The sequence below is a fragment of the Chinchilla lanigera genome, unplaced genomic scaffold, assembly GCF_000276665.1.
Source record: "Chinchilla lanigera isolate Chin_1 unplaced genomic scaffold, ChiLan1.0 scaffold00031, whole genome shotgun sequence".
Taxonomy (NCBI): domain Eukaryota; kingdom Metazoa; phylum Chordata; class Mammalia; order Rodentia; family Chinchillidae; genus Chinchilla; species Chinchilla lanigera.
This window is the reverse complement of record NW_004955432.1, coordinates 13,277,996-13,301,425: the sequence shown is the minus strand read 5'-3', so window position 1 is coordinate 13,301,425 and position 23,430 is coordinate 13,277,996. Positions and strand designations below refer to the sequence as shown.

The 23,430-nt window shown below is 37.2% G+C and overlaps 1 long non-coding RNA gene across 2 annotated transcripts in view; it reads right to left on the bottom strand.

Annotated features, from left to right (window-relative positions):
- LOC102020697 overlaps window positions 1–20,372 on the bottom strand; it is a 40,836-nt gene extending 20,464 nt beyond the window's left edge. Inside the window, exons 1-3 of one of the 2 annotated variants that reach the window (XR_261526.1) lie at window positions 20,335–20,372; window positions 19,710–19,875; window positions 13,376–13,656 (exon numbers count right to left, since the gene is read on the bottom strand). This is a non-coding gene — a long non-coding RNA (uncharacterized LOC102020697). Of the gene's footprint in view, window positions 1–13,375; window positions 13,657–19,709; window positions 19,876–20,334 lie in introns of those variants that run through there. The other variant, XR_001234643.1, reaches the window with a different exon arrangement.
- Window positions 20,373–23,430: the final 3,058 nt, after the last annotated feature.

Below are 23,430 nucleotides of genomic sequence, written 5' to 3'. Positions count from 1 at the left end.
CATTAAATTCCCATAAATGCATGTGTGTGTGTTTTATTCTGTTGGTCTATTTGTCTGTTTCTACGTTGCTTTTATTATCCTAGTTATATAGGATGCCTTCATCTCTGGTAGGTTATTAGTGCGTCTTATGTCAATCCATATTGTTAAACTCTTTAAGCAACCCAGTAGGCCATCACAACTAATGGGTGGTTTTAAACTATCATGCAAACAGGGTCTATCTAGTATCCTCACAACTTGTGTAAGTCAAAAATAAGCTGAATTACTCATTTGCCATTTGTGATTTTCCTTCTTCACCTTTTCTTAATAATACTCCATCCTTTTTCTCAATACATATTAAGCAACATTATTGCCTGAATTTTACCCTCATATTCCATTCAGTTATGCCTCACAGTATAACTGTATATGGAGACAGACCTTTAAAAGAGGTTTAATAGTTTAAACAGAGGTCATTAAAATGAACCTTAATCTGACACGACAAATATCCTTGTAAGAAGAGGAAATACGAACACAGAGTGTGCAGACAGAAGAGCATGTGAAGACAGAGGGAGAAGACAGCTATTTGTAGGTCAAGGAGAGAAACCACAGAAGAAATGGACATCTTGATCTTGGACTTGATTCCAGAATTGTGAGAAAATACATTTCCATTATGCCCCCAGTCTGTGATGCTTTGTTATTTCTGGTTTATCAAACTAATACAACCAAGCATTGAAAGAATACTAATTTAAAGGAGCTTGCCAAATTTTAGTCTTGCTCTTACATGTATGTGTCTTAATCTGGCCTTTTCAAATCTATAGACTTGATTTTGGTCTTTTGTTTCTGAGGAATAGAACTTGTCAACTGTATTTTTGATATTCCTCCACAGATATCTGTCCAGAAACTGGAGCTCAAATGCTCCAAAGCTAAGTCATGACTTTTTTTTTTTTCAATGCTGCTATTATCCAGTGATCTCTATAGAGACCTAGGAGTTACCCTAGATCTTGGTCCCTAAACCCAGGCATTCCTTTGAATACACATCAAGGGTTAGTTTATCACAATTATTTTAATCTTTGAACTATTTCTTCCTCCTGACTTCCTCCTACCCCAGTGATTAGCGTGCTGGTTCAAGCCCTTGCTATCCTTGCCTGGTCTATTCCAGTTGACATCCAGACTCCATTCTCTGCCCTTCTCAGTCCATCCTGTATACTGTTCCAGTCAGCGTGTTCTAAAACACAGTGATCACGTGACTCAAGCCTTTGCTAGTTTCCTTATTTAAGTGATCAAGTTCTAACTATTTAGCAACACTTTCAAGGCCTTTAATAATCAGGACCAACTTAATATCTGTACTTCTTCACCGCCACGTGTTTCTCTCGCCAATATCCTTGCTGTGCTGAATCAATCTAGTTTTGCTTTCTGTAATATGAACTATATTTAACACCATCATGGGTTCAGTCCTATTAATGAGTCTGAAATGCCTTCCACCCTCTATTTTATGGTTAAAATTTCACACATTAAACAATTTTATTGGTCTGTGTTTGCAGTACATAATAAACATCTTCGTATACTCTTGATCCTATTTCTCCTTTTTCTCTCTTCCCTCCCATCTCGCTCCATCTCTAGATTCCCTGTCCACCTCCACAATGTCTACCTCCCCCTTCCCTATCATTTAAAAATTTTTTTCTTTAAAATTACTTCTAGTTTGGGTTTGCCATTATTAGAAGCCAGGCAATATTCAACCTTCTGCGTCTAACTTATTGCACTTAGCATTACATCTTTAAGTTTCAAATAAAATTGTATTTTCTCCAGTAAGCTGTCCTTGGTGCCTTCAATTGATAGTTTGATATCTAGGGACCCGTCCCCTACAAGACACTTTTTAAAATTCCATTCCTTTATATTTATCACATTTTGTTCTAATTTTGTACCACTGGCCTTCTTAAGCAGGTGGTGGTGATCTCTGTGAAGGAAAGGACGGGTTTTTTTTGCTTTTCTACACCCACCCAGCGTCCTAAATAGGACTTCTATCTAACAAACTCCTAAAAGAGTTTTGAGTTTGGAAGCTAATAACCAATAAATTAAAAATCAATTAATTACCAATTAATTAAACAACCAATTAATTAAAAATTAATTAATAACCAAAATTAATTAATTTTAGTCTACTCATTTTACAAGATGTATGTCTTATTCATTCACAGAATCAAAGTACAGTATCATAAGGTTTTTGTCTCTCTTGGCTACAGTATTAGAAGATTCTTCTTTCTCTTGGCTGCAAAATAGATATTAGAAAATGTGATGTAAAATGAAATACAAATTAATCAGAGAATTGAATTTGGAAATTGAATTTTCCTTGAAATGTCCTCAGACCAAGAATTCAGATAAATCATTCAAAGAGCAAAAATTTGATTGCAATTGTCAAGTCCCAAATATTTTTGCAATATTCTATGATGAGTGTCAGTTGCCTCAGGGCTTGGATAGACTATGAATATAGCAGAATTACTTTTTTGAATCTGAAAAAAGAACTATTTCCAATTGACAGTCGCCTTAAAGTTTGAGGTACTAGGTAGCAAAACACAGAGCATTTGAGAAATGCCCAGCACTAAATAGACTATCTTCCGCTATCCTTACCGTTTCTTCAATCACCTCAAAGGAAGGCTGATTAAATACTACTGGCTGTATTGATCAGTCAAGGACTCATGTATTGTCTGTACCGTTCTTTTGCTATTTTGTAAAAGGTTGTCTGTCTGATAATGTTTTCCTCCTTTTATTTTTAAAATAAAGAAAAACAAAACAAAACATTCAATCCTATTCAAAACAAAACAAAAAATAAAATAAATAAATACTACTGGCTGCTTGGATAGAACCTTGTTGTGTGATGGTCTAGCACATTAAATACTCCTAAGTTGTAGAATCCTTCTGCCTTAGATCTTGACGTGGTATTTTGTTTCTTCTTTTTTGTTTGCAATTACACTTCCCGTTGTAGGGTCCCATGAATGTTAGAGGAAACCCAGACCACTGACCTTTACATTTCCTGTATAACTATTATGTTTGCTTTTTGAGAACTCTCCGAAGATGCTTTGTAGAACCCCAGGCCATCAGAGCCCAAAGTTGAAAACTTCTAGCTTAGTAACATTCATGCAGCTTTGTAAGGAAACATGAAATTTATTTTGCTTTGACAATATGAGGTCTGAATGTCTCCACATCTTAGTAGTTGATAAGGTACTTCTCCAGTAATTTTCCTAAATCCTGACAAGGACAATCTTTCTGAATTGTGATTAAATGAAACCCGACACAAAAATTGGATAGGAAAAGGTAAAATATTTGGCCTCCTCTTCATCACTAGAGGGTTCCTTTTTTCTACTCTGAGCTCTTATTAGCTATAAAGTGAATAAGGAAAATCATCTCCATTTACAGAAGAAAACCCTGAAGTATTAGAGGCCAAATAACTTACTGAGGGTTACAGAGCAATCAGAAAACAAAACCAGGGCCAGGGATATAGCTCAGGGGCATAAGCGCCTGCCTGGCAAGTGCAAGGTCCTGAGTTCGATTCCTGATACAAAAAAAAAAAAAAAAAAGCGCAAAACCAGGCCCCAAACCTAGAAACCTACATGAGTCTTCTATACAGCCTCCCTCTTCTCCATGTGCTTCATTGCCAGGTGAGGAACGCAACCAGACTTTGAGGGGGAAATGGCTTTCTTTTTTCTGTTCATGGATGCAGCAGAGGGACGGGTAGCATGTCTTTGTTGTAATCGCATTTATGACTCATAAAGACAGATTCAGACTTGTGAAAGCATATACATTCTAGTTTCCTCCTTTATGAACCTGAACTGTGCTAAATAAACAATGGCATTGCAGCTCTTGATCCACGGATAAGACCTGGATAACAACAGTTTTAAAATATGTAATGTATTAAGTCACCAAGACCGTGACTAACAGGAAGACTTTCAATTGACTTTGGGTTTTCACCTTGGTTTTCCTTTCTAGAATGTAAGGGCTCGAGCACAGACAGCTTATTCTCTTTGAGATCCTCCTAGGCACATAAATGAGCAGTAACTAACATTTAGCTCAACTGTATCAGTCTGGAAGTGGCCGTGACCCAACTCTAAACAAAAATGTTACAGCTCAAACAAAAACAAAATAGAGAAGTTTAATCAAAAACACAAACCCTTGGAGTATATTTCATTTCTCTAGTTTTGCTTTCCCTTTGTGTGGGCTGCTTTTAATTTCTTTCTTTTTCACTGTGGCAGTTTTATAGCCATAGTTAGTCCTTTCCACTACTGCCCCAGTTCTTCTTGAGTAAGAGCCGTTGATTTATGTGCAAAAAGTCTACTAGTCTAGAGGCGATCATTCATGAGAACTAAGGGGCCTATTTAAACAGTGGTGGACATGCAAATTAGCGCGATTGCTGGCCCAGGTCCTGAAAGAAATTATGTTGAGCTAAATAGCAAACAAGCTATGCAAGGGTTTGATTTTTTTTTTTTTTTTTTTTGTCTTTCTCCGGTACCGGGAACCGAACTCACGACCTTGCGCTTGCCAGGCAGGCGCTTTGCCGCTGAGCTAAATCCCCAGCCCCGCAAGGGATTGATTTTTAAATAAGGTTTGAAATCAAACATTTTTACTCTCGCACCAGATTTTTTTCACGTCACTATTGAGCATTTCTACCCATTGCATGAGATTCATAAGTGTATGTGAAAGGACCAGGAGGAGAATGTGCTTTTTTCTAGGAGCATTGCTGGCAGAGTGATAGATTTTTTTCTTCATGGTTTTATTAAAAAATGTCAAAATGACTTTGAAATATAGCTTTTTATTTTTGTTATCCTGCACCTGCCTCCCCCATAATGTAAGGGAGCTTGAGACCTTGTATCACTGAGGCCAAGAAAAGAGATGATGGAAAAAAGCCTTCTCTGAGGCCAGGATCACTGTGACCTTGGCATTCTGTGCTAGTTCGACCAGAATTATTTTTAAAGGTTCGGTGCATCATTTCCTTTCAAAACCATGTTTCTCTGCCTTTGGCTGTTCTGCCCCACCTACTGTAACAATGGACAACTTGGGCAATTGGTAGGGTGAAGTTCAGGAATTTCTGGACATAGGTAATAAATAACAGGAAGTGAGGCAAGACACCTTTGGCTAATCTCTCTTAAGTTCCACCCTCTTCCCCCATTCCGCCAAGGCCCTTGTCCCATTTATACTTGACAGCTACTGCTGAGCTTACCAAAGGGATGTAACTAAAGTTAGTGGGGGGCTGGGGATATAGCTCAGTGGCATAAGCACCTGCCTGGCAAGCACAAGGTCCTGAGTTCGATTCCTGGTACCAAAAAAACAAAAACCAAAACAACAAATGACAGCAGCTTAAAAGACACCCTTAGTAGTTTATAAGGGGCTGGGGATTTAGCTCAGCGGCAAAAGCGCCTGGGGGCCTGGCAAGCGCAAGGTCGTGAGTTCGGTTCCCGGTACCGGAGAAAAACCAAAAAATAAATAAATAAATAAATAAATAAAATAAAGTTAGTGGGACTTCTCTAAATATAAGAGTGTAATTAAACTCCCATGACCTTATTGCCCCTTATCTTTATTTTTTGTATGGCTATGTAGGGTGAGACTAATGAATAACACTCAGATTACCTCTGTGTTGGATCAGCTATCGAGGGTATAAAAAAATATAAAGCTCACAACAGATTATAAAGTCTGTTGTGCTAAATAACAATTATAAACTCTATTATAAACTCTATATAAGGTTATTTTTAAATTTTAAAATTAAGAAAACTATATGATGCTAAAATGAACAGCCAGGTACCTACTCCGTTTCTTAAGAAATAGAATACAACTCTGCCTCAGAATTTCACCACCATCTTTTGCCTCTTAGGGGTAACTGTAATCTTAAATATTGTGTTATTAATTTCCTTGCATTCTTTATGGTTATACCACATATGCATATATACTTAAGTAATAAATCACTTAATTTGATGAACATATGAATTTGTGTCAGTGGAATAATATCTGCGTGTATATGCTTCAATGACTGTTTTTTTAAAACTCAACATTACATTTTTTGAGATTGATCGTGTTGCTGTGTCTATCCAAGGCTTGCTTATATTTTGTTGTTGCATAGTATTCTATTGCTTGAACTCAATTTTTCTTTTGCTGATGGATATCTGTCTTTTCCAGTTGCTTTGATATTACAAATAATTTGACTCTACACACATTCATGTGTTCTGATATTCTGGGGTACATCCACAAGTGTTTCTCGTATGAATGTTCCTAAGGATATACTGGCATATTTGAAATTGGACTAGGTGGTAGCAAATAAAATATACACATCTTTACCAACATATTAACTTCTATCAGTCTGCTAAGTGAAGCGATTTCTCACTGTTTTATTGTGATTTTTCTGGTTAGTAACAGCACTAAGTATCTTTTCATATGTTTGCATCATTCAGATTTCTTCTTTCTTCAAATTCTATTTGTTGTATCTTTTGATCATTTTTTGTTTTGTTTTGTTTTGTTTTTTGTTTTTTTTCCAGTACCGGGAACCGAACTCTTGACCTTGAGCTTGCCACGCAGGCGCTGTGCCGCTGAGCTAAATCCCCAGCCCCTCTTTTGATCATTTTTAATTGGGCTGCTCATTTTATTTTTATTGGCTTTAAATTCTGTCCTTTGTTATTGACACTTGATGAAAAGCAGAGACGATTAGAATAAAAAATTTAGAAGGTTGCTAAGCAAAAGATGACTATGATATTTCCATACAATAGTGAGATAAACTATTGCTATGTATGTAAAATGGATTATATCACGCATACAGACATGTAGATACAGGATACATAGCCTGACCTGATTGCCACAATGAACAATCTAATAAACTGTACATTTGGGGAGTTGTCTCATTATTGGCAAATAAGCATGTCTAACTACTTCCTGTCATATCGTTTCCTTTTATTTTTCTAGCCTTCCTGTGTTAATCTGGATTTATAGAAATTGATGAGCAGAAATGCTGATAGTAAGTATTTTGTACCCTATTTTTAAAAAATGTCTATATGGTATTGTGCTTGTGATATGTTGTAAAATGTTGTATGTCTGTTAATGTTTCCCTCCTTTTATCCTTAAAATAAAAAAAAAAATGTCTATATGATGCTTTTTGTTGATTTTTTTAATGCATCCTATCAGGTAAAAGAAGGTACATTGCATTTTTAGTTTACCTAGAGTTACTTACTTTTTAATTTATGAGTATATGTTGAATTTGTCAAATGTATTTTGTGGGTTTATTGAAATGATTATTTTTTTCTTTCTTAATTTGTTAGTGTGATGGCGATGATGAATTATACATTGATACATGTTAACATGTTAAAATCACCTTGATTTTTTTTGTTTGTTTGTTTTGTTTGTTTTTCTGGTACTAGGAATCGAACTCACGACCTTGCGCTTGCCAGGCAGGCACTGTGCTGCTGAGCTAAATTCCCAGCCCCCACCTTGATTTTTAGTGTAAACTAAAATTGTTCATTTTACATCAACTTTTAAAATATATGGTTGCATTTGATTTCTTAATATTTTGTTTAGAAGTTTTTCATCTTTGTTCATGAATAAGATTATTTTCCTCCTTAGTATTTGCCTTTGTCTAGTAGTGTATTATATATTGATTATACTAATTTGGAAAATCATTTTAGGGAAGTGTTCACTCTTTCCTCAATTCTCAGAAAAATTTTGTGGTGAGATTGGCACTTTCTATTCTTTTTTATATTTCTACACAGTCTTTTACAATAACTTGGTTTTCCTTTATATTTTAGTTTTACTATTGAATTAATTTTTTGATGGCTAATAGCACTTCACAACTTTTTCATGTTGTAATACACAGAAAAAAATGATCTGTGCAACAAAAAATCTGGAGGAATATTAAGTGTCTATATAAACTTGCTGTCAACATTCATTACAATTAAGTTAAACAACTAGGAGCATATAAAGCCTAAAGGATTGGAAAGTACATAAACTATAAAATTCTATATTAATTTTTACACTAAAATTACATTAAAATATTTTTGGAGTCTTTTTTTTTTCTTTCTTTTTTCATTTTTGGTACCAAGAATCAAACCCCGGCCCTCTGCTGAGCAGTCCTCCTTAGTATGCCAGGAGAGACTATGTATCTGGTGATTCGCCTGGTGGAACTTCTGGGAACCTCAGGCTCATATGACCACCTGGAATGCTGATGAATGCTGGAATGCTAATGGAACCACAAGTGAAGGATTGTCTGGAGCCTCCAGAAGCTTGGAAAATGCAAAGAAAGATTTTCCCTTAGAGACTTACAAATCTCCAGCCTTAACCCTAACGCTTATCCTAACCCTAATGCTGACCTGATGAGCGCCTCATGCTTCCCGGTTAGCTCAGCTCTCAGCTAAGACATCTGTCGGCAAACCTCAACAAGTACCTGTCTATAAAAGTTGCCTCCAGCTTTTCTGAGTTTTTGGATTTTTACTTTCTCATTCCTGGCCTTTGAAGGAAACATTTCTCACTTCTGCTACAAATTGGAATTCTAAAACATTTTTTAAAATTTTTTTACTTGTTTTGTACAAGAAGGTTTTCTAGGAACATTTAAGGAAAATAGACTGAGGCTAGATTTTTGTTTTTATTCTGGTCTAGGCCTCCATGTGTTGCTGTGCCTTGTGGTAGGACGTTGGTGTATTTCTGCTTGTGAAATCTGCTATGGAAAGCATGGGATATTCCTTTGACTTACCAAACCTTACAAGGACCGCATTTTCAGACTCTTAAATCAAAACATATGGGCTGACAAACATTACTGTGTATTTATGAACAAAGACACTCTTGAAATTTAAATTTTCAGGAAAAAAAGTAACTAACAGCCTAGTTTCTGACATTAGACTCACTTAGGTTTCAAGCCTTAACCTGACACTATTTATTAGCAATGCTATATGCACAAGTTGTTTATATAACTTTCCTTCCACATCTTCATCCATAAAATAATAGTCCTTACATCACTGAGCTATGGTGATAGTGAAATGAAATAATTCGTATAAAGCACTTGATCCACATCAATCAATACCATATATCATCAGGCATACAATAATCATTACTCAATAAATGTTAATTACTGCTATTGTTACTGCTGCTGTTGTTGCTCATGTCGGGATGACCTACAGATAAATTAATAGGAAAAGAAGGATTGGTGGTTCCTCTTCTCTTGCTGTGTGGTCTCCTCTCTATGTCACACGCTCCTGTCTCTTAGGATCCGTGGGGTCTCCCAGTGATGTATGATTCCTGCCACTGCCCTACCCATAATGACTAAGGTCTGTACTTTAATACTTTTTCTCCTATTTGGTGCTACTCCTATTAAAATATAACTGGACATGCCTATCCCATCGAGTCTCTATTCTACTCAAGTAATCTAAAATCAATGAAAACCCAGGTGAAAATATAGGAAAGCCCATTTAATGCTAATTTACCATGTACTATTTAAGTTTAGTGGAGATTAGAAGTGCTTCAGTGAAGACAGTGTTTAATAGTATGGGTATAGAAATGTAATAATGCCCTGGTACTGCAAATTTTTAGGCAGGGAACATTTTAGTATCATGGAGGCATAATCCACAGAAGATAAAGAAAAATGAGTTAGGCTGTGAAAAGGTGAGTATATGCTCTTATTATTCTCATTTTAAAAATAAGAAAATTGTCGCTCAACTATTGTGTAATTTTCTTAGGTCACACAGATAATCAATAGAGAGGATTTGCACCAGCTCTGTACAATAAAGCTTTGTCTCGCATACAAAAAGTTAGTGAGCATAAGTTAGTGAGTAAAGTGTGTAGGAGAATAAAGCCCAGCACAAAGCACAATATAAAGAAAAGGGAGGGGCTGGGGATTTAGCTCAGCGGCAAAGCGCCTGCCTGACAAGCGCAAGGTCGTGAGTTTGGTTCCCGGTACCGAAGAAAAACCAAAACAAACAAACAAACAAACAAAAAAAAAAAAAAAAAAAAAAGAAAAGGGAAAACAACAGAATATGGCAGGAAGAAAAGAGAGTGGACTTCCAGAAATTCAGAGGGTGTTACCGAAGCTGTTTATTAAGGTGCGGCCAGCAAATAATGTATTACTATGGAAGGACAGCTATGTAAGCCAAGAATAATACAAAAGAGGCAAAATGTCACCGCTGGGACCTTGAACCTGATATAGGGACTGGAAGAATTTAGCTGTCCTTCGAAGGGAGTTGCTAGTAGTTAGCTAAATCACATTTTTGGGGGAAGATACATATATACATATGTGCTGCAATTCCTGGCTGTACACATCCATCCTTTACATCACTTGTCACCCATTCTGATAACTCAGTGTAGTAGATACAGTTAGAAATCCAAAGATAGTAGAGTTGTCTTACACCTAGCAGACTATCTGTAATTCAGCTATCTGGTAACTTTGTTATTTTACTCTGATAGTATTCTGTGTGTTAATTTCTTTGAGCATAATTTTCAGTAAAAAGAACTGCTTTCAATTTTTTGTAACAGAGAAACAGCAAAATCTGGCCACAGGAATAATTGATCATGTATTAATTTGGGATTGCCCATGAGTCAATCTGTCATTCCTACCAGTAACAAGGAATGTCTCTGCTTTAAGTATTGTCAAGAATTTCACGTAGGTTTCCTTTGTTCAACGTAGGGAACAGAAGTGCTGGATCCTGTATTTCTTTAGATTATTATATCAAAAGCTATTTGTAATGGAATGAACCATTATTTAGTTGTTTTAACAACACTGTAAATAGCAAAGTTGCTGATAAGCTTCAGAAATGAGAGCTAGGGTGGGATGCTAATTTTCTGAACCTGAGGGGGAAACTTGAGTAGAGAAAAGAAACTAAAGGCTCTTCTTCTCTCTTCCCTGTCCTTTATCACAGCTGTTTAATGTCAGGAATAAAGAGGTCAACCTCTGACTTCCAAGTCCTAGCTTTGATTTACTAGCTATATTACTATAGCACGTTGTTTCATCTCACTAAAGTTAAATCTCATGTAGAAAAGTGAGTACGATAGTATGTGTTACAAGATTGGAGTCTTTCAATGGTATATAATGAGATAATGCATGAGAAATGATTACTGTACTGTGTTATCTGCCATTCATTTAGTATTAAACAAATATTGATAAGAAGCCGTGACCCACGTGGTCCAGTCTTATATCACTGTGACAATAAAAATACACACTCTGTACATTGTGCAAAAATCCATACGCTCAGATTCTTCATTTACATTTAATCAGTGTCTGGAAAAGGACATAGAATCCTGAGCAACAGTTCTTAAGCCCTCACTGCTCTCCCACGCACTGAGTTACTTGAGTTTTCTCGCCAAAAGTTCTGAACTTTCCTCTCCAATGGTGTCTAAATTTTGAACCACAGAATCCCATCCAAGACACTTCTTTAGGGAAATCTAGGGAAGAGAGTCCATGTGCAGAGCCAAAACTCTTCGGAGTGTTTTGTTGCCCATTGTTGAATGATGAGCACATCACTTTCCTCCAGGAATGTTACCTAACTTTACCAATTCTGGTGCCCTTGTAAGAAGTATCAGTCATTCACGTATTCTTTTAAGTTTCTGTAGCCAGATGCACTGAATCCCCAACCAATCAAGTTGAAAGGAAGTTCTGAAAAGCATGTAGTTTCCCAGTAGAGAACCACAAACACTGTGGAATAATGATAAAAAAAACAATGCCTTTCAAATAGTCACATTCATTTGTATTTCCCTTTATAATTTTCTAAGAGTTTCCACATTTTATTTCATCTGATTTCTCACAAAAATCCCATGAGGAATTACTTTTTTTTAAAGTGGATGTCAAAACAGAAGTTATGGACACTGGTACCATACGAAGAGCTGTGGTGTGTGAGAGGGCTCAGACACTCACAGAGCTAAGATCCCTGGTCTTCTGGGGAGGATAATAGACAAACAGTGGTGGCAGAATGACACAGAAAGGGAGGGCCGTTTTTTTCCTACCCTGCTCCTGATCCTGGATAGATCAGCTGCTTTGGTACTGATGCTTTAGCTTGTTAGTTCTTTCCATATATCTACTCAGTCACATCGTAGACAGACTATGATATTGACAACTAATAGAACATTATCTGCAACATTCATTAGTCTAAGAAAATTTTATGATGCTGGCTTTCTTCCACTATGATAGAAAAAACATAAATGAGTTGAAAAATTATCTGTCCTTTTTAAGAAGCAGGAGAAATTTTCTTAGGTTGATTTTTAATAACAAAGGATTGTTAAATATATCACTTGTGGTTTTAGAACACAAGGACGCCACAACCAAGCGAGACCTATTATCCCCAAGGAGAGAACAGTGGTAAGTTTTATTCAATACATTGAATTACAGAGACATTAGCCACAACATGTTAATTCAGTTTCACAGGAAATGGAAATCAATACCATCTGTGTGCATAGCTGCCCCACAGCACCATAGTATAGTCTGTAATGTGTTCGTTGCATCTTAGCTCCAAAACTTCACTTCATTAGAACAACCTCATTGTAAATTTTTAATAAGTCACTTTGCTTTCAAGAAGTCAAAACTTGAATCCAGATTTCAGCAATTGTCCCTGTGTATAACTGGGAGATTAGTTTTAGGACTTCTAAGGATACCAAAATCCACGGATACTCGTATCTGCATATAATCTATGCACATCTTCCCATTTAAATCATCTCCAGGTTATTTACAACACCTAATAGAATGGAACTGCTGTGGAAATACTTGCTGAACTATATTTCTCAGGGAATAATGATAGGGAAGAAAAGAGTTTGTACATGTTTAATATAGACACATTTTTTCCAATATTTTTGATCCACGGTTGGCTGGATTTGTAGACATGGAACTCAAGGATATGGAAGGCTGACTGTATTCCCCAACTATTTTGATTTGCCTACCATTTGATCAATTCTGAAATTACCGTGAAAATTGTATCTTCCAGTACGATGAGATGAAGCCCAACTACCCAGCTTTGAGCTTGCCATGTAGCATGTGCTCAAAAATACTGTCATTTTTCTGGGACAAGATGAATTCTGGGCTTATGCTTTGTTACAATCCACTCAGGGTTCCAAATAACTCTGATTTGCAATCAGAGAGGTGCCTTACTTGATTTTTTTTGGCCACTGATATCTGACATGCTATTGAAGATAAGTATGGGAAGTTGGAAAAGCTTGTTTAAGCGCTTTGTCAGTCTCACTCATATTCAAGGAATTTGCCAAGGGGACGTCTTTGTTCTATTATTCCTGTAGCCACAGCATTCGCACAGAATTTAGCTTCAATCATACATGTAAGTCAGAGCACCTGAGCTGGAGTCCAGCAGTGACTCCACATCAAATGCTCAAGTTCTATGAAAAGTCACAAAAATAGACCTTTACTATGTTCTTTATGAATTAATATGTAATTAAAATGTTCCCTTCATGGCCTTGGAAGTTAGGGCTCTTTATTTACATTTCAAATCTTTGCAAGTCAGAAATGCACTTTAAATTGATTGGAAAGGGATAAAATTTGACCTGTCTGTGAGCTGTAGCCTACCTACCTTGTGAATGTTTTCACATGATCATAGGAGACAGTCATGCTGGTGACAGTACATCTGCCACCATGTAACTACATGCTATGGAACGGTACCATTGCTCATTCTTGAATCCAAATTTTTTAACCAATTCTTTTTGAATTGAATCTTCAGTGCAGTCATGCCAAACCTACAGCTGTAAAATAAAGTCATTTTAAGCTATTGGAACATGGAAAAGAAATGTGAACAATTTCTGAAAGCACAAAGCAGGTATTTTCTTCAAACTCAAGTAACTGAAATAACTGAAGAGATTTAGTTCAAATTGCAAATAAATTCGCCTTTGGATTGAGACAAGGCTAGAGAAATATCAGACTCAAAGGTCAAAAGGAGCATTTCAGAGTAGGTTATAAACAGAAAATAGGGATTTAGAATGGAAAAGCTGAACTCAACAATAAGATGGGGTCATGACACCTTGGCAAGTAGTTTTATTATTTTTTTGACTCACTGTGTTAACCCAGAACTTTATTTTCACTGGCTCTAATTGAGATTATTTCATTGGCTTTATTTTTCTTTCTCTGTGTGTATGTTTTTTAAGGAGTGGGGAAGTGGTACTTTGTACCTTGTTATGTCTTGGTTCAGAGGAATTTAAAGCATATAGATACTTTGGACCAGTTTTCACCCATATTCCCTCCTTTCCTCTAGAACATATATTCCCCAAATCACTATTTCTTTGTGGGATTAGCCTGCGGCTGCTATGGTCTTAAATTTCCAGGGAGAATTACCTAATCAAAGGAACATTAATTTTCCAAGCACCTGAATTTTCCCAGCCACCACCAATGTTGATAGGAGTAACCCAAAATTGCAAATTTAAAAGCCAGATAAGATTATACATTTGCCCATAGGTAATTAGGACAAATGTGTTTAAGTCTTAGAAAGCACAACACAACTGGAGTAACTTTTGTTATTTAGTACTTCTACGGTGGTGGTAAATTTTGTGTTTCCTGGGGCAGCAAACTTCAATGGTATGATTTCCATCATTGTTTAACATGTGTTTAATGAGCGATCGTCCTCTAGTTAGGGATTTGTTCTCATTTCAGCTGGTGTCTTTATCCACATGAGCTTCTATACCACAATAGCATAGATTAGGGAATTTAATAAACAGCAGATACTTATTGCTCGTAGCTCTGAGACTGGGAAGTTCAAGGTCACAGTGCCAATAGATTCAGTAAGGTCTTGTTTCCCATGGATGGCACCATCTTATTGTGTCCTGGGATGCTGAGAGGGACAGGCAGGCTCATCAGGCCTCTTTTATGAGGGAACTAACTTTATTCATGAGGGTTCTGCCTTTACGGTCTAGCCAGGTCCCAAATTCCCCATCTCTTCATACCAGTGCATTAGCGCTTAGATTTCAACATATAAATTTTGGGGCATCATAGCAACTAAGTTTAGATTTACTTTTCCACCAGTTATTTAAAAAGAGTTCTTAAAGTTATTTTGTAATATGAAAGTGATTTAGGAGAAAACTAAAAAAAAATTTCCAAACTGTGTGAACGGAGTGTTGGGTAAAAATGTATAGTGAATTCACTATTCTGTCCCACACTATAAATCTGCACTCATTAGAAGAATCATATTTCATCAACCTTCAGTGGGCGTGAAGCACCTCTTCCTATAGTAACAAGCCACTTTTATCTAGCTAGCTAGTCTCACCTCCTAATACTTCCCTAATTGCACTTTAGGTTCTAGCAAAATCAGGTGGCTTGTTTCTTCATACCTGGGCCTTCTCTGCCTGAAATGTTCTACTAATTCATCTCTTGGGAAAGTCTGAGCTACAAGTCAGGACCTAAATTGTATTTCCTGAGTAAAGGCTTGTCTGTGTGTCTTGAATACATCACTCTGTCCTCACCATTCAGCACAGGCAAATAATACAATCTTCTAGTTGTGTTTACTGGGTGGTTTGCATGTCTACTAAATATCCAGTGGATTGAATAATCCTTGAGGGCAGGTGACTGTGTATCTGCAGTTTTGTCATCCTAGTACCTGACATAGTATGTGCCTTGGAAATACCTGACCATATATCTTTTTAGCTTTCTCATGTCCATATCTTACAGGTATATAATTTTCTTTACACAAGAGATCTATGCCTGAGAATGTATTTTTTTAACTTAGGAAATTTCACAAGAATCTTCATTGTAAATCAGTTGAAATTTTACAAAATTAAAAATTCAGTTCATCAGTAGCACTAACAAGAGTTTAAGTGTACAATAGCCACATAAGGCTGGTGTCTGCTTTGCTATATAACACTGAGTATTGCTATCATTGCAAAAATCTCTGTTGTGTACAGTGTTTTTGAAAAACCGGTGGTCTTTGTTTGCTTTCCAATTTTTTTGCAATCACATTCAAATAAAGTAACTCTGAAAATCTAGATGGTAACGTAGCCAAGTTATTCATATAGTCTTATAAAATATTGTACTCACTGACACAGCCAACCACTTCATAAACATTTTAGTCTGTCCAACAAAACACAATAGTGAACTAATCAATTTAACATGATGACCTAGGTTCAACTTTTTATTGTTTCTTCTTCATGAGACACCAATACAATCAAAGTAAAAAATATTTGTAGTCTTATAACCCCACAAGAGAGTTTGATAAGGACCATTAGTACACAACGGAATTTGAAAAAATTCTGGAATACAGAAAAGTGGTTGTGGAAGTTAGGATGGAGTGATTTGCCTTGGAATCCACCTGGGAAACTTGAGGACCACACTTCTGCTCGTGTCTGGATGGAGGTCATGGAGGCATGTTGGGTACTGTGTCCAGCAATGGGAAACCTGTCTAATATAGTGATGAAGCAAACTGTAACAAGCAACAGTCTCTCATAGATAGTCTCTTGATTTCTTTTCTCATTGCTGAAACAAAATACCCAACATCCACAAGCTTAAGGATGAAAGATTTATTTTGGTTCACAGTTCATAGAGGGTCCAGTCCATAGTCACGGAAGCAAAGCAGAGGGAAATGGCAAGGGAGAAACAGTCCATGGCAAGAAGGTAAAGAGAAGTAAGCAGCAGCATCAGCAGCAGCAGCATCTTTCTGTCCCCTTACATTCAGTCCAAGCTGCAACCTTATTGATTGGTGCCACCCATACCCAGGATGGGGCTTCCATTATCCCCACCAGGACCTATGCTAAGCTAGTTAATGGACTAATTCACACCCCCTTAACCCCAGCATCTCACCCTTGATCCATATTCATACAACCTAGATCCTGCCACTTCCAAAATCTCCACCTATGAGTGCATGAGGCTTTGAGGAGACATCTAGATACAAGCCATACCAGATAGACAGACAGACAGGCAATGAACTTTGGAGAGTGGAGATCTCCAGTCTCCATACTTAGAAAGACCAAATGGGAGGGAGAGCAGTAGTAAGTTATGTGACAAACAGAGGGATTGATTAAAGTCTTGTACACTGAACTGTCAGTTTGAGAGGGCCCACTGCATGCTTGGCACAATAAAGGAAAAATTATCTATGTCTGTATCATGGAGAAATTTGAGAATAACAAAGTAAAAGGAATATAAGGAGAGAAAGAGCCATCTAAGTAATGACAAGATCCAGCCTGGCAGAAACTTCTCATTAGCAACTCTGGATGCCAGAAGACAATGGACAAAGGGTTTCAAGTTTCTTTGTTGGGTAAGAAGGCATCAGAAAGACGTTTTCAGACATTTACAATTCAGAAAGTTTACCTACCATATATTCTTCCCTAGGAAGTAGCTACAGGATGTTCTCCAGCAAAATAAGGGAGTAAAGATTTCACAGGGGCTTCTATAGATTGGATTATTGTTCCCTATGGTTCACTTGCCTATTATCAACAGGTATGTCCATGCCTTTCACTAGAGAAGGTGAAATGGTTTCCATTACTTTTTTAACAGAGGCGTTGGTGGTATAGTGGTTAGCATAGCTGCCTTCCATTACTTCTTTGATGTTGGGTTGGCTATGTGATTTTCTTTGGCTAATGGAACATTAATAAATACAACATGAGCAAAGGCTATAAATACACTCCTTTGACTTAATTTTCTCTCACTCATTCCCTTGCTCTCTCTCTCTCCCTTTCTTCCCCTCTTCCTCTCTCTTTTTTTCTGGGGTCTACATCTTTTCTGTCATCTTCCATGAGAAGAGCCTGCCTTAAACAGCTGCTAAACCTGAATAAAGAACACTTGGAGCGATTTTGAATTCCACCCACAGATTGAAGTAGAATAAGAAAATTAAATGTTTGTTATTTCTGCTGAAATTTTTGGAATTTGTCTTATGCAGTTCATGGTTATGTAGTATCTTTGTCTCAATAACTGACTAAGAAGAGAATCAACCCAATCTATGGGATCAGAGACATCTTATTCCACAATTCTTACTATGTGGAAGATCTAAAAGTAACCAGTTAAGTTCGGAGCATGAGAATTAATGGTCCTGGGAGATGGCGCTCTGGGTAATAAGAATCACAAGAACAGAAAACATGACCAGGAACTTGGAAATATAGTAAAGGCAACTGTGAGTCACAAACATGAGAAATCCTTCCAGCTGCATTCTAGAAGTACAGCAGGCATGCCCCTGGAACCTGTTAAAAAAACCCTTGATCACATACATTATTAGTTCAGCAGTGAACAATATTTACACAGAAGTAATTCATTAAGCTAATTAAGTTTTCCTCTTTTAGAATTAACCATTGGATGTACCATAGTCCAGAATGTGAAGGTTTATTAAAAATATAATAACAATAAAAAGTGCAAGAGTAAAAGGAATGCGAGAAGGGTGAGAGTTTGAGCATTCATTCTATAGAGGAATCAAGGAAGGGAAGAAAAGAGATGCAGGAATGTCATGGGAGTTTCAGTGGTGGCTGGATGAGGAAGAAGAATGGTGCTATAGTCCAAAACCATCTCACTGGGCCCCGTGCTGCTAGGATCTCTATACTCCATGTTCTTCTCAACTGTGACAGAAAGCCAAGAACCAATATCTGAAGTTGGTAAGTCAAGAAACAATGTTACAAGCATTTCATTTAGATTTAAGAAGTAGCTACCAATATAACTGAAAATTCTGGGGTGTCATGACATTTTTTTTCATCAATTGTGTGGGTCTTTTTTTTCCCTACAGAACCTGTTTTGCTTCCCTACAAACACAGAAAATGAGAACAGGGGAGGAAAGTGCTCCCAGGAAAATAGTCCAGTCTCTGAAGCTTCCCCCAGGCTGGGGCAGAGGAGCAGCCTACAGGCAGAGCCCGCTGGCCTCTGATTTCCCAAGTGGCTTCTGAAAGTCTACTAGAAGTTAAGCTCAGCATTTTAGGGACAATGCTTTTTTTGTTGTTGTTGTTGTTGTTTGTTTTTTTTTGTTTTTCTCCGGTACCGGGAACTGAACTCACGACCTTGCGCTTGCCAGGCAGGCGCTTTGCCGCTGAGCTAAATCCCCAGCCCCGGGACAATGCTTTTGAAGACCGTGGCATTGCCAATATCCTCTTATTTTGTTTTTCGGGTTTTGTTTTGTTTTGTTTTGTTTTTCCCGGTACTGGGGATCGAACTCACGACCTCGCGCTTGCCAGGCAGGTGCTGTGCCGCTGAGCTAAATCCCCAGCACCTATCCTCTTATTTTGAATGTCATAAAGAAAACATTTTATAGGGGCTGGGGATTTAGCTCAGCGGCAAAGCGCCTGCCTAGCAAGCGCAAGGTCGTGAGTTCGGTTCCCGGTACCGGAGAAAAAACAACAACAACAAAAAAACAAACAAACAAAAAAAAGAAAACATTTTATAGTTTACAGTTTAGTTTCCTTTGTCACCATCACACAAAGTCCTCTGCCCATGGCCTGGTGGGCTATGTGCACACAGCGGGTATGCATCTCACTCAGCTTCCACCCACAGCTGTCCGCATCTCGCGCTACCTGTCTCCCATTCATCTCCCTGGGCTCTGTGGTGCTAGGATCTCCGTACTCCACACATAGTGAAGGAAGTATGGCATGACCTCCCAACAGTCAAATTTTTTGTATCACTGTGAGCTACATGAGACTTGATCACCTCTATCCTGCTTTCAAACACATGCTGGTTGTTTCTGGCTCATCTGAAGCACACCTGTCTATGGATGAAGATGAAGAACCTGCCAGAACCACTGACGGACCCTGGATATTGTGAGATCGTGAGGCTGAGCTCACGTCGCTGGGCAAATTCCCAAGTCCAACTTGCGTGGTGTGGAGGGAAGTGGCTGTGGAAGACATACCTTGGGGGAAAGTATTCCTGGCTGGGGATCCTGTCGCTTCTGCTGGTTGCTGATGTGGAGAAGGACCACAAGGTCATGCTGGGCTGCGGGTTCTGCGCTGTAGCTTTGGTTTGGTTTCTGTCACTCTATCCCATTTTATCATAAAACCTTTGGTCAGGCTTGTGTTCTAAAAACATAACATATACAGCTCACATATTTAAAAATAACTATACTTTCCAGTCCAAGAACATTCTATAACTTTTTTTCATACTTAGTATTCTTTTCCAATGTTTTTAATGATTCTCTTCACACAAATAGCTCCATAACATAATTTTCTCGCTTATTGAAAAAAAGAGGAGAATCTATCTAAAGTTTGACAGTAGTAAAGTTTGAGTCAGCATTTCTATTACAAAACATACTATTTTTTTTTTGTTGTTGCTACTTTGCAATCACCAAAAGCAGCAGCAGCAAGAACAACACAACAAATATTCTCCAGGCTTAACCTTGACTTAAATCAACTTCCGTCACCAAACCTAATCCCAGGTGTTTTGGAAACTGAGGTAAGAGGATGGCAAGTTCAATGCCAGCCTGGGAAACTTAGTGAAAACTTGTGTAAAATAAAAAATAAAATGAACTAAAGCTATACCTCAGTCATAGAGCACTCCTGAGTTGATCCCCAGCCCTGCAAAGGAAACAAAGAATAAAGAAAGACAAAAAAGTTATTTGTAAGAGAGCAAAGGAAAAATTATTGTGTTTTGTGCTGGTAAAATTAAAAATTCATGAACATGAAATTGTTTTATATTGTAAAAAACAATTGTTTTAATGTTTTAATAGTCATATGATGGGCAACACATGGGAGCAGATATATGTGGGTGAGAGAGCAGCTCTTGTTTAGATTTCCCAAAGGAAACCTTGTCTCTGAGCTTTGTTTTTCTCTCTACAAAATGTGTGTAGATCCCTCACTCTGACTGTAAGTGGGATTTCTAGTTTTAGTTTTTTGAGAAATCTTCACGCTGATTCTCATAGTGGTTGTACCAGTTTTCACTCCTACCAGCAATGTAGACATTTTCCTTTATCCTCTGTTTTGTCAGCATTTGTTATTCTTTGGTTTCTTGATGATAACCACTCTTTCTGGTGTAAGATGGAGTCTCAGTGTTGTTTTAGTTTGCATTTCTGCTCTGGTTTTTATAATTTCTTTCCTTGTACTTGCTTCATATTTGGATTGTTCTTGTTTTTTGGAACTTCAGGTACATCATTAGGTTATTTATTTGGACTCACCCTGTTTTTCTGATACGGGCATTCATGGCTATAAACTTCCTTGTTAATAATCCTTTCTTTGCATTCCATAAATTCTGGTAAGTTGTACTGCCACTATGGTTTGATTTTAGGAGTTGTGTAATTTTTTTCCTTGATTTCTTCTATGACCCACTGATTACTCAGGACTCTATTGTTTAATCTCCATGTGTTTTTACTAATATTTATCTTTTCCCTTACAAATTAGCAAAGCAGATGGGACTTTAGTAAAATTATAAAAATTACTCAAAATATCCGAATCTAATCATGGAGGCAGAGTGGTTAAATTTATTTGACCAGAGTTTGATAGAGGAAAGGAGGATTCCACATTTGCCCCTCACAAGAATGTCAATTCATGTGACCATCCAAGGACTACAAAAATCTTTTGCTAAAAGCTTCTATTTTTGAGGTTCTATCTTATTACATAAACCACTCACTCAGTTTCTAGTTGCAAAGGTCAGTATGACTTCTTTAATAACATGGAGCTGTGGAAGATTGTCTACTCTGATGCTACCTGGCAAAGCAGTGACGTGTTGGAGATCATCGTTGAGAAAAAAGATGTGCAGAGGGAGATCTTGGGTATTCGGGATAGCCACAGGCTCTTGCTAGATATGAGGTCATTCAGGAAGCTCTCAAAAATTTCCAAAAAGTAGATTGTGCAGTAAAGGCTGAGTAAACACAGCCTTCCGTATTGTCCCTTGGAACTACAAGAAATGTGACAGAACGTGCAACTAAGGATTTTTGTTTTTTAATAGGCTGATGATCACTCATTAGAAAACCTAAAATCAGAAATGTTCCAAAATCTCAAACCTCAAGCCCCCAACATGATTCCAAGTGGAAAAATCCCACTTCTGACTGTATGTGATGGATTGTGATAAAACATGAGCACACTGAAAATATTGCAGAAAATTAAATTCAGGCTTTGTGTATAAGGAATATATAGAACATAAATAAACTTGGTGATTAAACTGGGATCTAATCCTCAAAATGTATCTCATTCAGATTATGCAAAAAAAACCCACACAAATTTTAAAAAATCCAAAATTTGAAAAATATTCAATCCAAGATGTTTCAAATAGGAGATACTCAACTTGTACAAGTAAATCGGAAGAGTTCAAATAAAGAACAAACTGACAAAGGTTCTATGTAACCTCTAAAAAAGTACAAAATGCTGAACATGCTTAGTTTATTTTTTTAATTTTAATTTTAATTTTTTGTCTTTCTAAGACAGGGTCCCACTATGCAATTTGGGCTGGCCTTGAGCTCGCTTTGTAGCCCAGGCTGGTCTCAAACTCACAATGGTCCTCCTGCCTCAGCCTCCTGAGTGCTGGAATTACAGGCATGTACCACTATTCCAGGCCCAAACATGCTTAGTTTAAAGGGAGAAAGACTGGAATGAAGCAAGGTAACACCTCTAAACCTATATAAAGGTATAAAGCATGAGAATTTTGTTCCACCCTCAATAGTGATTAGTGGGCTAAATGCTCAGGAAAGTCACGAACTATAGGCTATTCAAAAACAATCCTTTCTGAGATACTCACAGTGCAAGAAAATTTCCTTTAGTTCTCTCATTAAATTAGTAAACTATGAAGCTACACATCTAGAAGTTGATGTTCACAACATAAAAAAGAAAAAGAAGAATATTTGTGTAGAGCACAGACTAAATGCACTATTTAAATGAATAAACATTTTGTCTGTGAAAACATAATGGAGGAAGAAAAAGAAACATCACCCATAGAGGTGATTTAAGATCTTAGAAAGAGAGTGAGTAGGAAACTTAAAACAGGAGCTGAGAATATTGATGTATCAGTACACTATACACTAAGATATATCAGCATATATATGTATATATATATAAGTGCAAACTAATATATCAATAGATATAAGTACAAATTTAAATGCGGAAAAGAATAAGATACAAGAAGTGAAACAGCATGAAAATCATCTGATCTTGAGTGATCGTAAAGACAAGAGAAGTCTGCTCTCTGTAGAGTGGAGAAACTCCTATAAATTCACATAAACAAATTAAAGTTGAACAATGCAAAAACCTTAGGCCTCTGTAAGAGTTCTCAAGTTCTGTGGTAGCTGTGAAACCTGCGCTGAGAAAGCAACACTGATCATTTACACTAGTCTGGATTGCAGAGATAGTCAAGGAAGATGAATAAACCACAGTGAAACTGCTGAAATAAATCCTAGCTGTGCAACAGAAAGTGCACCAAAGAAATGATCCTGACAGATGTGTCAATCAGGTTGGAAGTGTCTAAACAAGTACAGAATGGAACCATAAGAAAATCACAAAAGAAAAGCTAAAAATCAAAAGGTTTTGAAAACCCTACAGGATGCTATAGAAAGGAAAAGATATTAATACAGACCATTTCAAAGCATGAGTCTGTGGAGCCGACCAAGATTACAAAGAAAATCTCTCTGAAGTGATAATGGTGGAACAGGG